Here is a 15633-nt window from a genome sequence, read left to right on the forward strand (position 1 = left end):
CCCCCTGCCTGAGTGCCCCCCAAACAGTTCGAGCCAAACAACCATCTTGCGTATCCAGAGGGCCTAGTCCAGTCCCATGGGGACTCCACAGCCATTAGTTTACAGTTCATGGGCTTCCACCGGTGTGGCCGGTCATCTCTGCATGTCTTCCCATCGTGATCTCGACGTCCTTCACCTGCAGAATCCCTCCTCTCTCTCATCAATTGGATTCCTGGAGCTCAACCTAGCACCAGGAGACCAAGTCTTAGTCATAGATATAGGTGCCATTTGCACTTCCATCTAGAACTGAAGCTTTGCTGATGTGCCTCTTGGTGGTTCCATTCCTATGTTTGGAATCTGCTTGTGTACCAGAATCACTAATTTGATCACCCTGAAGCCATTTCTGTCTACTTCCTTTCCTGAGGATACATTTCCATCTTTGGACAGTTGATCCTGTCAAATTACATGTGCCCAGACTGTTAGCCTGCTGGTAGGTATGCATCTCTCTCATTTTATAGTTCTCCAAAAACTGTAGCTGAAGAGTTCAGTTTAGAAAGCATTTTAAAGGTCCTGGGCTTCTAGTCTGAGGAAGTACCTTCTGTGAACACAACATTTTCCCAAGTCAGAGAGTCTCCATGAAGGGATTGAGCATGGGGGTGTCCATTGTGTGTAACACAGATTCACCCATTTCAGAGCCTGTTATGTAGGAGGATGGTGGCTAGAAATACACCAGAAAGAGTGTCACATAGAACAAATTGACCACTGCCAGATGAGAACCACAGGTAGAGAAGTTTGTGCTTCCCTGAAACCAAAGGGTTCCCAAGGATGGCATGATATGTGCATGAGAGACCAGGACAGAGGTGAGAGGGACTGTGTTGGAGAAAACTGCTTCAGTTAACAGTGTGACTTGAAAGCTATGGGTATCTGAGAGAACTTGAGATCTTGAGGAGTGGGTAGAGTACATCACAGAAAAAATGTGGGATGGAATAGGAGGCACAGAAGGAAAATTGGGCTATTAGCAGCACCGGTTGTTGTAAAATGTTATTTTAAGATGTGTTACATTTATTTATGCTGTGGAACATTTGTTTAATGATACAAAGACATGTTGCATTCTTTTCTGTTGCATTTGTTTAACTCTATGAGGATGTGTTTGCTTGTCTAAAACACCTGATGGTCTAATAAAGAGCTGAACAGCCAATAGTAAGGCAGAAGAAAGGATAGGCAAGGCTGGCAGGCAGAGAGGATAAATAAGTAGAGAAATATTGGAGAAGGGGGAGAAAGAGCAAGAGATCAAGGAGTGAGAAAAGAAGGGGCCAGCCACCTAGCCACCCAGCCACCCAGCCACACAGTCACACAGCCAGACACAGAATAAGAAGGACAGAAAAGAAATACAGAAATAGAGAAAGGTAAAGGCCCAGAGGCAAAAGGTAGTCAGGATAATTTAAGGAAAGCTGGCAAGAAACAAGCTAAGCTAAGGCTGGGCATTTATAATTAAGAATAAGCCTCCATGTGTGATTTATTTGGAAACTTTGTAGTGGGCCCCTCAAAAGAGCAAAAGTAAAGAAACCCAACTATAGCAAGTGAAAAACCCAGGAGGCTGGAACAGAGCCATGATGTAGACACCAGCAACATGTAACACCTAGGACACATGATCGTGATGTAATATAAAGAATGTAGCACAGCAATCACAGGCCATCCCAAGCAGCAGGAAACCAGTCAACAGGGTCAATGCCATGAAGCAGTACATTTGTGTAAGGTACCCAGAGTGTGAGATGATGTGATGCTGGATCTCAATATCTGCCTTGAGGATAATGTTACAAGTGAAGCAGGTATTGATGAAGGACAGGTTGGCCATGAAGAAGTTCATGGGTATGTGGAGTGCTTGTTAGAGCCAATGGTCAATGGTGGTGAGCAGATTCCCAACAGGGTAATGAAGTACACACCTGGGCAAAGCCCAAAGAGTGCTCAGAGAAGGCTAGGAGTACAAAGTCAGAGGTATCACTTAGATTCCTCACTTCTATTAAAGTGGAATAAAAAATGGGACAAATTCTTGAACATACATAGATAGATATTTTCCCCAAACTTTTCATCTGATCTGACTTTCTCAAACATCCCAGAGATATGCTGTGTCCTAGGGTAGCAGGCATAGGGACACAGATTCTGGGCAATGATAATGGGAGATGTGGTTGGAGTGAATTTTGTACTTTAGCTCTTTGAAAAGTTGTTTTGGTGACCCTCCTGGATGAACATGGAGTTCACCTGTGAGGTCCCTTCCTGAGTGCCTGTGTTCCTATTCCTTCTTGTTCAAACAGAAAAGCTATCACATGTATAATCTTATCAAATTTGAATCAATATTTGTGTGAGGCTAGGAAATTATCATTAAGCAGACGCTTGTGTACATGTGTATGCATGAATATGTGCATGTGTTTGGGGAGAGAAGAAATAATGATTTATATAGATGGGTCACAGCTGGGAATCAGACAGTTTTGGTACAATGAGAGCATCTTGTTTTTTTTTTTTTTCTTTTCTTTTTAAGAACCATCAGATGAGCTGATGTGGATAAAAATAGCTTTATAAACTTTACAGTATTATACAAGAAAAAAAGGTTCTCACCTTTCTCATCAATAGTGTTACCAACTTTACCCAGGAGCATATTGGGTTTAGTGTCTCATAAATTAGGAGGAAATCCTTTGTGTTTTCTATATGTATAATGTGATCATTCTCCTACACTCTCTGAGCTTCACTTCTATCATCTATAAATGATCTCTATAATTTGTATAGTTGATCAATGAGATCATACATCCAAAATGCTAGTATAGAGTATGCTTTCAGTAAATGATTGTTAGCAGTAGTCATTAACATGGAATCTGAAGTTCACTATTATAGATGAATTTCTAAATAGTCTTATTAAATAAAAAGCATGGAGCTAAATACAGGGGTGAAAGTCTTAGAGAGATCAGGGAAATAGGAAAAGCCAACCTTATCTCACCAACTCTGCAGCTTCCAAATGCGAGCTACTTCCTGTCTTACCTATGCCTTTATTGCCTTACCGTTCTGCCCTCTCATTGGCTCTTATCCCAGCTACCTCACTTCCTTGTCACTGCCTGTCTGTACAGACCTCCAGGTCTCTGTGGTTGGTACTGGGATTAAAGGCGTGTGTCACTATGCTTGGCTCTGTTCCCTACTATGGCCTTGAACACACAGTGACCTTGCCTGATGAGTGATCAGATTAAGGGCATATGTTGCCTGACTTTGTTTACTTAAAATGGTTAGCCTTTCCCCCCTGATCTCCAGGCAGGCTTTATTTATCAAAGCACAAATAAAATATCACCACATTTTCCCTTTTTTGTCTAATAAAAATAAAAAAATTATAAAAAGTTATAACTAATATAAGAAAAACTGTATACAATAAGTACAATAACTATATACAATATATACAAGCAATAAATACAACAACAATGTCTAGTCTATTTGCATTTGACAAATTCAGAGAAAATATTCCATTCTCTATTCTATTTTGGTGAGCCCAAAATGTATCTAATTCATGTTCTATCCTAACTTATATTACCAACAGAAAACTATCTTATGATGTCTTTCAAACTTACACACTTAACACCTCTTAGTGAGTTCCTTTTCTGAATTTCTCAAGAAGGAAAACTATAACTATGACTATCTATTCTTCAACTACCTCAAAGATCAAAGAAGGAAATAACATTATCTAGTAAAACACGAAGTGCAAATAAGCAACTTCCAAAAAAAAATGTGAGTTGACAGAAACAGCTAGCTGCCTGGACAGTCACCCAAGGTTTCTCTGCACATTGGGGCATCCATCTTCAGCCTAAAGGCTTAATGTATCTGACAGACTTATTCGTGAAGTGAGATGTACACAAAGCCTACAGCTCGACCTCACAATCGGTGCAAGTATTCCATATACCAGATACACTTGAATTCCACCAGTGTCCTGTCATGATTCAGGGTTTTAAATTCTAGAAAATGCTGGTGTTTTTGGAATTTGGCTGCCCATTCTTCTCAACTTGTGGGTGGCTTCATCTCCTTTATTAAATGCCAGTCTACCATTGAGAAGGTAGATTCCATCAGCCTAGTTACTCCTTCAAGAATAACTGTTTCAGCTATTATTCCACTGCACACCAGAAGCCATTGGTCCACTGCTTGTTCAGCTGTCTTCAAAGAAAGGGGCACTGTACCTTTTCTGGATTTCAAAGCCACTTCAGTGATGGTGCCATATTGTCATGGCCTCAGAGGACACCTGTTGCCAAAGTTGAAACCACACTTGTCTTGGCAAGGATCGGCAGTCCTTTGTTTTGTGTCCTGTTTGTCCATGTTGGATAGCATACTGTCAGCAGTCAATTCGAGGGCACTTTGTTGCCCACTGGCTAACTTTTGCCACAATGAAAGTTAACACAAGCCAAAGAAATAGTAAAGAAATGTCCTACTAGTTCCTTCTACAATCAGACACCATTACTAGCAGGATGTAACCAAAAGGGTACTCAGAGGAATGAAATCTGGCAGATGGATGTGTTTCACTTTGCAGAATTTGGAAAAATGAAATATGTACACCATACCATTGATACTTATTCAGGATTTCAATGGGCAACCACTTTGAGTTCTGAAAAAGCTGATTCTGTAATCACTTATTTGCTAGAAGTTATGGCCATCATGGGTATACCTGCACAAATTAAAACTGACAATGCTCCAGCATATGTCTCTGGTAAAATGAAACAGTTTTTTGCTTATTACAATATAAAACATATTACAGGTATACCACATAATTCTACAGGCCAAGCAGTCATAGAAAGATCAAATCGAACTCTAAAGGATATGCTAAATAAACAGAAAGGGGTAATAAAAACCCCAGAAATAGACTGCATAATGCTCTATTAACTTTGAATTTTCTCAGTGCTAATGAGAAAGAAACAACAGCTCCAGAGAGACACTGGATAATAGAAAAAACCACAGAGTTAAATCAGCCTATATACTTCAAGGATGTGTTGACCTCAGAATGGAAACCAGGATATGTGTTACATTGGGGATGAGGTTTTGCTTTTGTTTCTACAGGATAAGATAAGCTGTGGATACCATCAAAATTGATAAAGGTTTGATTTGAACAAGAGAGACCTCTTAATTAGAAGAGGTGATAGTTCATCAACCAGCATGAGCATCCAATTTAAACTAACTTATACCAGTAACACATGCCTTTTCATTTAATCAGATAATAACTTGCTGAAAGGGAACATCCCCAAAAATTAGTCTTGGGGAAAAGTTTTTGTTTTTGTCTTTTAGGAGAATGAAGGTTAAGGAATCTGAAGAACACTGGACAAATGAGACAACTGAAGAAAAGGGACAAATCATCTATCCCAGGAAACAGTGAAATGGCGTATGGGTATATCATCTATAAAATTTCATAAGTCTTTTTAAGTATTTGTTTCTGCACTTTGCTAAAGAAATTTAACACTATTGGTCTTCTTGTAGTCCAAGTTCAATTAAAATTTAAAGCTGACTTTGGAGTTGGAGAATGGCTCTCTCCTTCTTTAAGCTCAAGCATGTTGTTAAAAGAAAAATGCAAACTCCCTGTATCATGCCAAAAGAAAGAGCCATCTTCTGACATGGGACAGTAGAAAAACCAAACTAATTAAGGGACTATTCTATTACTAATCTCAATTCTTTGATTCTATTCTGATTCTTTAAACTTTTCTTAAAGTATGAATTTTATATCAAATTTACAAGATTTATATATATATAAACACATATATATATATATATATATATATACATTTTAAACTTTGTTAAGATATGAATGGTCATATAGAGTACTAACTAATTCTAGATAAAAGGCTTCAATTAGCTGCATATATATGTCTTTGTGTTGGAGTCTCTTACCAGTTTTCTGCAGGAAATCATGGCCAGGCCTAACATCAACTGAAGTCTCCAGGAAGAAGATGGGGCCCCACAACAACAACAATTCCATGTGGACAATAATAATATCACTAAGTTGACAAACATCATCTACAGATAGGCTTTAGACTACAAAGTTCTCTGAGCAATTTTGAGAGGGCTAGCTGAGATGATCCAGTTTCAAAGTCTACTTGAATAAGGATGAGATAAAACCTGAACTTTGGCATTATGCTCAAACTGGACAACAATGGATATAGTTACCTTTCCTAGAATTTGACAATTAATCCAAGATTTTCTTTTCAGAATAAAGATACCTTCACCCATACCTAGCAGGAAGCAATTTTAAGAATTTGATGCCCACATTCCCAAATAGGTGGTGTGGGGTTGGTGGTTTTTTGGTCTTTTTAATGGGTTTTGGGTCTGGGATAATTTTCATTATTTAGGGGGGTTGGTTACAAGTTGTTGTCAAGGGTTAGGAAAAAGGCTAAGCAAAGGAGATTAGATTTAAGGTTCTTGTTTAGAAGAAACAGACAATTACTAGTTTTAAATACTTTACATTGGTTTGGAATGTTTTATATTGTATACAAATTATATATATTGAGATTGATATTGTTAGAAAATGCCATACATATATTTCTAATTTTGTTTAAGATATTGTACTTATACCATTCATTTAACAATGTAATGCAATGTGCTGATCCTTGAATGTTATTATTATTACCAACTATTAGGATATAAAGAAATGAAAGTTAGTAGTTAGACATTACAGTAGAACTTGTAGTCATATTAGGTATGTGTTCAAGATTGAGCAGATATATTTTAGATAGACATGTCATCTTCAAACCTTTTAGAGATCTATAGAATATGGCATTTAAAATGTTTTAATAACTTAGAATTTTTTTCTTTTTTGTTATGACTATGAGACATGTCGGCTCCTGGCAGTACCAATCTACTTCAGAGAAAATATGGGCATTGAAGAAACTGCATATGGAGTTAACTTTCATTGTGGCAAAAGTTAGCCACTGGACAACAAAGTATCCTCGAATCAACTGCTGACAAACAGGACAAACAGGACACGAAACAAAGGACTACCGATTCTTGCCAAGACAAGTGTGGTTGTGGCTTTATCAAAAGGCATCTTCTGGGGCTGGAGAGATGGCTCACTGGTTAAGGGCACTGGCTGCTCTTCCAAAGGTCCTGAGTTCAATTCCCAGTAACCACATGGTGGCTCACAGCCATCTGTAATGAGATCTGGCACCCTCTTCTGGCAAGCAGGCATACATGTAGATAGAACACTGTATACATAATAAATAAATAAATGAAAAAAAAAAAGAAAAGAAAAGGCATCAGGCATCTTCTGAGGCCAGGACAATATGGCACCATCCCTGAAGTGGCTTTTGCAAACTGGAAAAGGTACTGTGCCCTTTTTTTTCGAAGGCAGCTGAACAGGCAGTGGGCCGATGGCTTCTGATGTGTAGTGGAATGACAGCTGAAACAGTTATTCTTGAAGAGTAACTAAACTAACACCTCTCAATAGTAGACTGGCATTTAATAGAAGGACATGGAGAAGAACGGGATGCTGAGATGAAGCCACATAGACACATAGCCAAGAAGAATGGACAGCTGAATTAAAAAAACATCAGCAACTTCCAGAATTTAAAATCCTGAATCATGACATGACACTAGTGGAATTCAGGTGTTTCTGGTACATGGACTGCTCTCACCCAATGTGAGGTTGAACTATTGACCTTGTGTACATCCTAGTTCTTTAGGCTGAAGATGATGCCCAACACTGTGAAGAAACCTCAGGTGACTGTCCAGGCAGCTGACTGTTTCTGTCAACTCACATTTTCTTTGGAAGCTGCTTGCATGAACTTCCTGTTTTTATTTTTATTAGGTAATATTATTTCCCTCTTGAGTCTCTGAGGGAGTTGAAAATTAGTTAGTTATAGTTGAATATTAGTTATGATAGAAAGTGAATTAGGTACATTTTGGACTTACCAAAACAGGATAGATAATGGAATTATTTTCTCTGAATTTGTCAAGTACAATTGGACTAGACATTGTTTAGGTATTTATTGATTGTATATATGGTATATAGTTATTGTACTTTTGTATATAGTTTTTCTTATATTCGTCATAACTTTTTCCTTTTTTCTTTTTATTAAAATAGAAAAGGGGAAATATGGTGATATTTTATTTGTACTGAAATGTGATTTTATTTGTATGTTAATAAATAAAGTTTCCTGGAGATCAGAGCTAGTAGTAAGCCATACCAGAAGTCTGGCAGTGGTATCACATGCCCTTAATCCTGATCACATGACAGGCAGATCTCTGTGTGTTCAAGGATACACCAGTATGGAGGCACAAGCCTTTAATCTCAGTACCAACCATAGAAGACCTGGAGTTCTGTATAGATGGGCAGTGATGAGGAGGTCTGTGTTTGGGTTTACAACCAATGAGAAGGCAGAACAGAAAGTCAATAAAAAGGACAATCACACAGGAAGTAGGTCTCTTGCTGAGGAGGACAGCAGCAGCAGTGAAGGGTAAGGTTTTTAGCTCTTAGCAATTGTTCTGACCTCTTGGGCTTTCATCTCTGCATTGGCTCTGTGTTTCTTATTTAACAAGACAGTTACATCTACACATACACAGTTTCTTCAATGCCTATATCTTTTCTGAAGTAGATTGGTGCTGCCAGAAGCAGACATGTCTCATAGTCATAAAAAAAGAAAAAAAAATCTATGTTACTAAAACATTTTAAATGCCATAGTCTATAGATCTCTGAAAGGTCTGAAGATGACCTATCTAATATATCTCTGATCAACCTTGAAAACATACCTAACCTGACTACAAGTTTGATTATAATGTCTAACTACTAACTTTCATTTCTTTATACCCTAATAGTTTGGTAATAACATTCACGGATTAGCAAATTGCATTACAATGTTAAATGAACTTTATAGGTACAATATTCTGAACAAGATTAGAAATATACATAGAGCATTTTCTAACAATATCAATCTCAATATACATAATTTGTGTACAATATATAAAAATCCAATCCAATGTAAAGTATTTAAAACTAGTAGTTGTCTTTTAAAAGTTGATTCAAGAATCTACCTTTTAATCTTTATCATATCTATATCATATCCTCTCTTTTTCCTTTTTAGAGTATATTCAATAATCTACCCTTTATTCTATCATTTCTCTCTCTTTTTTCAGAGTAGATTCAATAATCTACCTCTTATCTATTCTCTTTTCTTTTTTTTCAAACAAGAATCTTAAATCAATTCTCCTTTGTTTAGCCTCTTTCCTGACCATTAATAACAACTTGTAACCAACCCTCCTAAAAAATGACAATTATTCCAAAGCTGAAACCCATTGAAAGACCAAAAATCACCTGTCCCACCTCTTGGGAATATGGGTGTTGTGTTCTTAAATATTGTCCTTAGTGCATGAGCTGGCTGTTTGGAACCTGGGACCTATGCAGGGACACTTTGCTTAGCCTGAGAGAACTAAGACCTGCCTTGACCGAATCTACCAGGTTGAGCTGAATCCCCAGGGAGTCCTTGCCCTGGAGGAGATGGGAATGGGGGGTGGCCTGGGGAGAGGTTGGGGAGGGGGCAGGAGGAGGGAGGACAGGGGAATCCATGGCTGATATGTAAAATTAAATTAAATTATAAAATTAAAAAAGTTACTTCCTTCTGTTTGTGGGCTAAGTCATCTTTAGGGGATCCTGAATAAATTTTTGGGTTAATTGTCAAGTTTTAGAGTGGTAGCTGTATCAATTGTTGTCCAGTCTCTGCATAATGTAAAATTGCAGGGCTTATCCCAAGTCCTTGCTTGAATAGTCTGTGAGGCTGGATCATCTCAGCTAGCCATCATGAAAGTGTCCTGAGCAGTTTGTAGTCCAAAGCTGATCTTTTGGAGATATTTGTTAGCTTAATGGTATTATTATTATCCATATGGAATCATTGTTTTGGGGCCCCATCATCTTTCTGGAAACTTCAAATTCCCTGTTAAGCCTGGTCATGATTCCCTGCAGAAAACGATAGAGATTCCAACACAAAAACAAGTATAGGCAGCTAAATGAAGTCTTTTTTTCTAGAATTAGTTAGTACTCTATATGACCACTAATATCATAACAAAAGTTTAAAAATATATATATATATATTAATGTTACAATTTTTGATATAAAATTCATACCTTAAGAAATGTTTAAAGAATCAAAATAGAACCAAAGAATTGAGATTAGTAGCAATAGAACAGTCCCTTAATTTTTTGGTTTTCTTCCGTCCCATATCAGATGGCTCTTCTGACATGATACAGAAACTTTGCATTTTCCTTTTAACAACATGCTTGGGTTTAGAGAAGGAGAGAGTCATTCTTCAACTTCAAAACCAGCTTTAATTTTTAATTGAACTCGGGCTAAAAAAGACCATTTATGTTAAGTGTCTGTAGAGAAGAGCAGAAACAAAGATTTAGGAAGACTTATAAAATTTTATATGTGATATACAAATAGGTCAATTTACTCTTTTTCTTGGGACATTTTTTTTTCTGGATGATTTGTCCTTTTACTTCAGATGCCTCACTTGTCCAGAGTTCTTCAGATTCCTTAGCCTTCATTCTCCTGAAAGACAAAAACAAAAACCTTTCCCGAAGACTAACTTTGGGAGGTTCTATGGTGGTATTTTATTTGTACTGAAATGTGATTTTAATTGTATGTTAATAAATAAAGTTGCCCTGGGGTCAGAGCTCTTAGAGCCATAGCAAGAGCATGGTGGTTAGAAGAGCTAGGTAGATTTCTGTGTGTTCAGGGATATAGCCAACATTGGAGACATAAGCCTTTAAGACCTGGAGGGCGGTACTTACAGGCAGTGACGAGGCAGTCATTTGTTTGGGTTATAACCAATGAGAAGGCAGAACAGAAAGACTATTTAAAGACAGACACACAGGAAGTAGCTCTCTTTCGGGGAAGCTAGGAGCACTGCAGGAGGTAAGATTTTAGCTCTGAGCTCTGACTCTCGGCTTTCTCTTTTACATTGGTTCTGTGTTTCTTATTTTAATAAGATGGTTGGTTACATCTACATCTGATGCCCAACATGACACGAATCTATTAAAAACCACTTGGGGCCAGCTCCCTAGTCTGAGCAGCTGGCTCCTAGCCCCGGCCAGGTCTGCTTGGCCTCAGGCTGGACTAACTGTGAGCTGCTTGCTTAAAGCCGGTGCTGCAAAAAACTCAGGCCTGCCCTGCCAAATAGGGCCCATGCCTGTAAAGCCAACACATGTGGTCAGAGCTTAAGGAAGCCAGAGCCAAGCTTGACTCGGCTCAAGAGGGAACATGTGGCTGGATTTAAGCTTTAGCCGGCTATGATTTCGCTTTCTCTCTCTCTCTCTCTCTCTCTCTCTCTCTCTCTCTCTCTCTCTCTCTCTCTGGATTCACACCTAGGACACTAGGTGGCTGTTTTGAAATTTGCTCAGATTTCTAATGTTCTACACAGATTTGGTAAGTCATAAAGGAAACTATTTAAAAGAGAATTTTTTTCCACATTAAAAAAATGGGTTTTATGTGTACATTGGAAGAAAATTGGGTTTTGTTTGAAATTTTAAGCAGTCTGACAATGGAACAACTATATGAGAAGATTAGTATTATTGGAATTATGCAGTTTATCACTAGGCTTATCCTCATTTTACAATTTAAAAAGATAGTCAATTTAAGTGCCAGGATGACAGCTTTAGAAAAACTTGTTAAACCTGTAAAAATTCAGACAGAAGAAATTAACAGTGAAGTTGTTTAAGTCCGGATCATAAGGTTACAGAAAGAAAGTCTGTTTTCACACAGTCACCTTTAATTTATCCTGTAACCGTACAGCAGTTGCCTGATCAAATGATTACACGAAATATTTGGGCTCCAATAGAAATGTTGGATTTCAAAAGGTTTAAGGAGGCAATAGTATCTTATGGCATGCATTCCCCATATGTAAAGCAAATGTTAAACTCTGGTCAACATTTAATAGGATTGTACCACAGGACTGGTGGGAGCTGGCACAAGCTGTTCTTGAACCCAGCCAGAGGCTGCAATTTTTAACTTGGTTTAAGGATGAAGCTAAAAACATAGAAAAAAATGAAGGGATAAAGGAATACAAGTTTGCCAGGATCAGCTTATTGGAGAAGGCCAATATGCTTCAGTACAAACACAATGTTTATATGATGTCCAAACCATAATTTTATGTCGAATGGCAGTCTTGAATGCATGGGACAGAGTTGAGGAACCAGGAAAAAACTGTGTCATTTACAAAGGTTATGCAAGGCCCAAAAGAATCTTTCACAGTTTTTTTTTTTTGTTTTTTTTTTTTTTTTTACACAAAGACTGGCTTCAGCAGTAAAGAGAATGGTCTCAGATTCAGAAGCTAGTAAGGCAATAATTGAATCTTTGGCCTTTGAGAATGCGAATGCAGCATGCAAAAGAATAATCAGGCCATTAAAGGCAAGATCTGCACCTTTGGAAGATGATTAGAAACACAGTTAATGTTGAGGCTGATGAGCATGATGATACGTGGGTAGGAGAAGCAATTTCAAAAGGTTTGAGGAGTGTTAGATGTTTTGGATGTGGAAAGCAAGGACATTTGAAAAGGGACTGTAAACAGGTCATTCCTAGAAACAATTTTTCCTCAAGGAACGATGGCAACAGAATGCCCTTCCTTTTGGAGTATTCAGAAGGTGTGGTAAGGGAAAACACTGGACCAACGAATGTAGATCAACAAAGGACAGACAGGGTAATCCTTTGCCTCAGTTTTTGGGAAACTCCTGGAGGGGCCTCATGCAGGGCCCCATAGCAAATCCAGTTCAAACCTTTCCTGCAGCCGAAGAGGAAACCCTGCTCAGAGCAATTAAATAACCAAATGCCTATTGGAATAAATCATGCTGGTCAGGATGATGAAACAGAGAAAATAGAAATTCAGGAGAAAACATAAAGAAAATTTTTTGGCAAACTTCTATTAATGAAGAAAGACCAAAATTAACATAAAAATAAATGGTGTTTTGTTGTCTGGTCTGGTAGACACAGGTACAGATGTTACCATAATTGCACCAGAATTTTGGCATCCCACTTGGCCTCTTCAGGAGGTAAACATTCAACTGTTAGGAATTGGGATATTATCTCAGGTGAAACAGAGTGCAAGATGGCTGGAATGTATAGGTCCAGAAGGACAGAGAGGAAAATTAAAACCATATGTGGCTAACATAGTTATGAACTGTGGGGTCGAGACTTGTTGCAACAATGGATACTCAGATTAACATCCCTCCAATCTCAGAAACAAATCATAAACTAGCACATGTTGCTGAGAGAAATATTAGAAGGCATTATTTTGAGTGGTCACCAGCCATCCATATTATACAAGAACAGGGCACAACAACTGATGATCTTCCAAAGATACCAACAGCTCTACCTTTAAAATGGTTAATAGACAAGCCTGTATGGGTTCAGCAATGGCCTTTAACGACAGAGAAACTCCAGGCTTTAGAAGAACTGGTAGAAGAACAGTTAAATGCTCAGCATATTTGAAGAATCAACCAGCCCTTGGAATTCTCCTGTGTTTGTCATTAAAAAGAAATCTGGTAAATGGAGAATGGTAACAGACCTTAGAGCAATTAACAAAGTAATTCAGCCAATGGGCTCTCTACAATATGGAATTCCTTTGCCTACTCTGTTACCAAAAGGATGGCCTCTCATAGTTATTGATTTAAAAGATTGTTTCTTTTCAATACCCTTACAAGAAAAAGACAGAGAAAGATTTGCTTTCACAGTGCCTACTTATAATAATTCTCAACCGGTTAAAAGATTTCAATGGAGGGTCCTCCCACAGGGAATGTTGAATAGCCCAACTCTGTGCCAATATTTTGTACAACAGCCATTGGAAGTGATATGTAAAAAAATTCCTAAATCTATAATTTATCATTATATGGATGATATTTTACTAGCTGACTCAAATGCAGGTACTTTAGAAAGAATGTTTGAAGAAGTAAAAGAAAAGTTTGCCTTGCTGGAGATTACAAATTGCTCCTGAAAAGATACAAAGAGGTGATTCTATTAATTATTTAGGATATAAAATAGAGCTACAAAAAATTAGACCCCAAAAGGTGCAAATTAGGAGAGATAGACTACAGACTCTTAATGACTTTCAAAGATTATTTGGAGATATTTCTCATCTACGAACTATTGTTGGGGTAAAAAAATGATGAACTGAATAATTTGTTCAAAACCTTAGAAGGTGACAAGGACTTAAATAGTCCAAGAGAATTATCACCTGAAGCTGAGAAAGAATTGGCCTTGGTAGAAAAGAAAGTACATGAAGGGCATGTGGATCTTATTGATCCAAAGCTGGATTGCATTTTGGTTATTTTACATTCTAGGCATTCTCCTAAGGAATATTAATGCAGAGGGAAGATATTATATTGAATGGATATTTTTACCAAATAAACCAAATAAAAAATTAAAAACTTATGTGGAAAAAAATCTCTGACTTGATTTGGAAAGGAAATTTAAGACTTCGTCAATTAGCAGCAATAGACCCAGCAGAAATTGTCATACCTTTATCTAAGGAGGACATTGAAAAATGATGAACAGAAAGTGAACCTTGGCAAAGAGATTGCAGTAATTTTTTGGGAGAAATTAACAGCAAATATCCCAAAAGCGATAGAATTGATCTTATAAAGAGAGCTGATTGGATCTTGCCTCGAATTGTATGGGAAAAACCATATCTGGAGTTCGTACATTTTATACAGATGCCAACAAACAAGGAAAGGCAGGTTACAAATCAGAAAATTTAAGTAAAGTGGTTCAAAGTCCTTATAATTCAGTTCAAAAATCAGAATTGTATGCTATTCTGTTGGTATTAATGGATTTTTCAGAACCTCTCAACATAGTAACTGACTCTCAGTATGCTGAAAGAGTGTAATTACATATTGAGACTGCAGAAATTTATCCCTGATGCTTCAGAATTAACTTCACTATTTATTCAATTACAAGATACAATCAGGAATATATATATATAATATATATATATATATAATATATATATATATATATTCTTTATATATAACTCACATCTGATCCCATACTGATCTGCCAGACCCTCTAGCACAAGACAATGATGAGATTGATAAATTATTGATAGGAAATGTGCTGGAGGCCTCAGAATTTCATAAAAAACATCATGTCAATAGTAAAGGTTAAAAAGATTTTTTATAACCTGGCAACAAGCCAAAGATATAGTAAAGAATGTCCTACTTGTTCCTTCTACAATCAATTCCATTACCAGCAGGATGTAACCCAAAGGGTACTCAGAGGAATGAAATCTGGCATATGGACGTGTTACACTTTGCAGAATTTGGAAAATTGAAATATGTACACCATACCATTGATACTTATTCAGGATTTCAATGGGCAACTGCTCTGAGTTCTGAAAAACTAATTCTGTAATCACTCATTTGCTAGAAGTTATGGCCGTCATGGGTATACCTGCACAAATTAAAACTGACAATGCTCCATCATATGTCTCTGTTAAAATGAAACAGTTTTTTTGCTTATTACAATATAAAACATATTACAGGTATACCACATAATCCTACAGGTCAAAGCAGTTATAGAAAGATCAAACAGAACTTAAAGGATATGCAAATAAACAGAAAGGAAAAACAAAACCCCCCAAAATTAGACTGCAATAATGCTGCTATTATTTG

At 37.3% G+C, this 15633-nt stretch overlaps 1 pseudogene; it reads right to left on the bottom strand.

Annotated features, from left to right (window-relative positions):
- Nucleotides 1-601: 601 nt before the first annotated feature.
- The window catches only part of LOC114688901, a 55647-nt pseudogene continuing 40615 nt past the window's right edge, over nucleotides 602-15633 (bottom strand).

This window comes from Peromyscus leucopus, chromosome 4, assembly GCF_004664715.2.
Source record: "Peromyscus leucopus breed LL Stock chromosome 4, UCI_PerLeu_2.1, whole genome shotgun sequence".
NCBI classification, from domain to species: Eukaryota; Metazoa; Chordata; class Mammalia; order Rodentia; family Cricetidae; genus Peromyscus; species Peromyscus leucopus.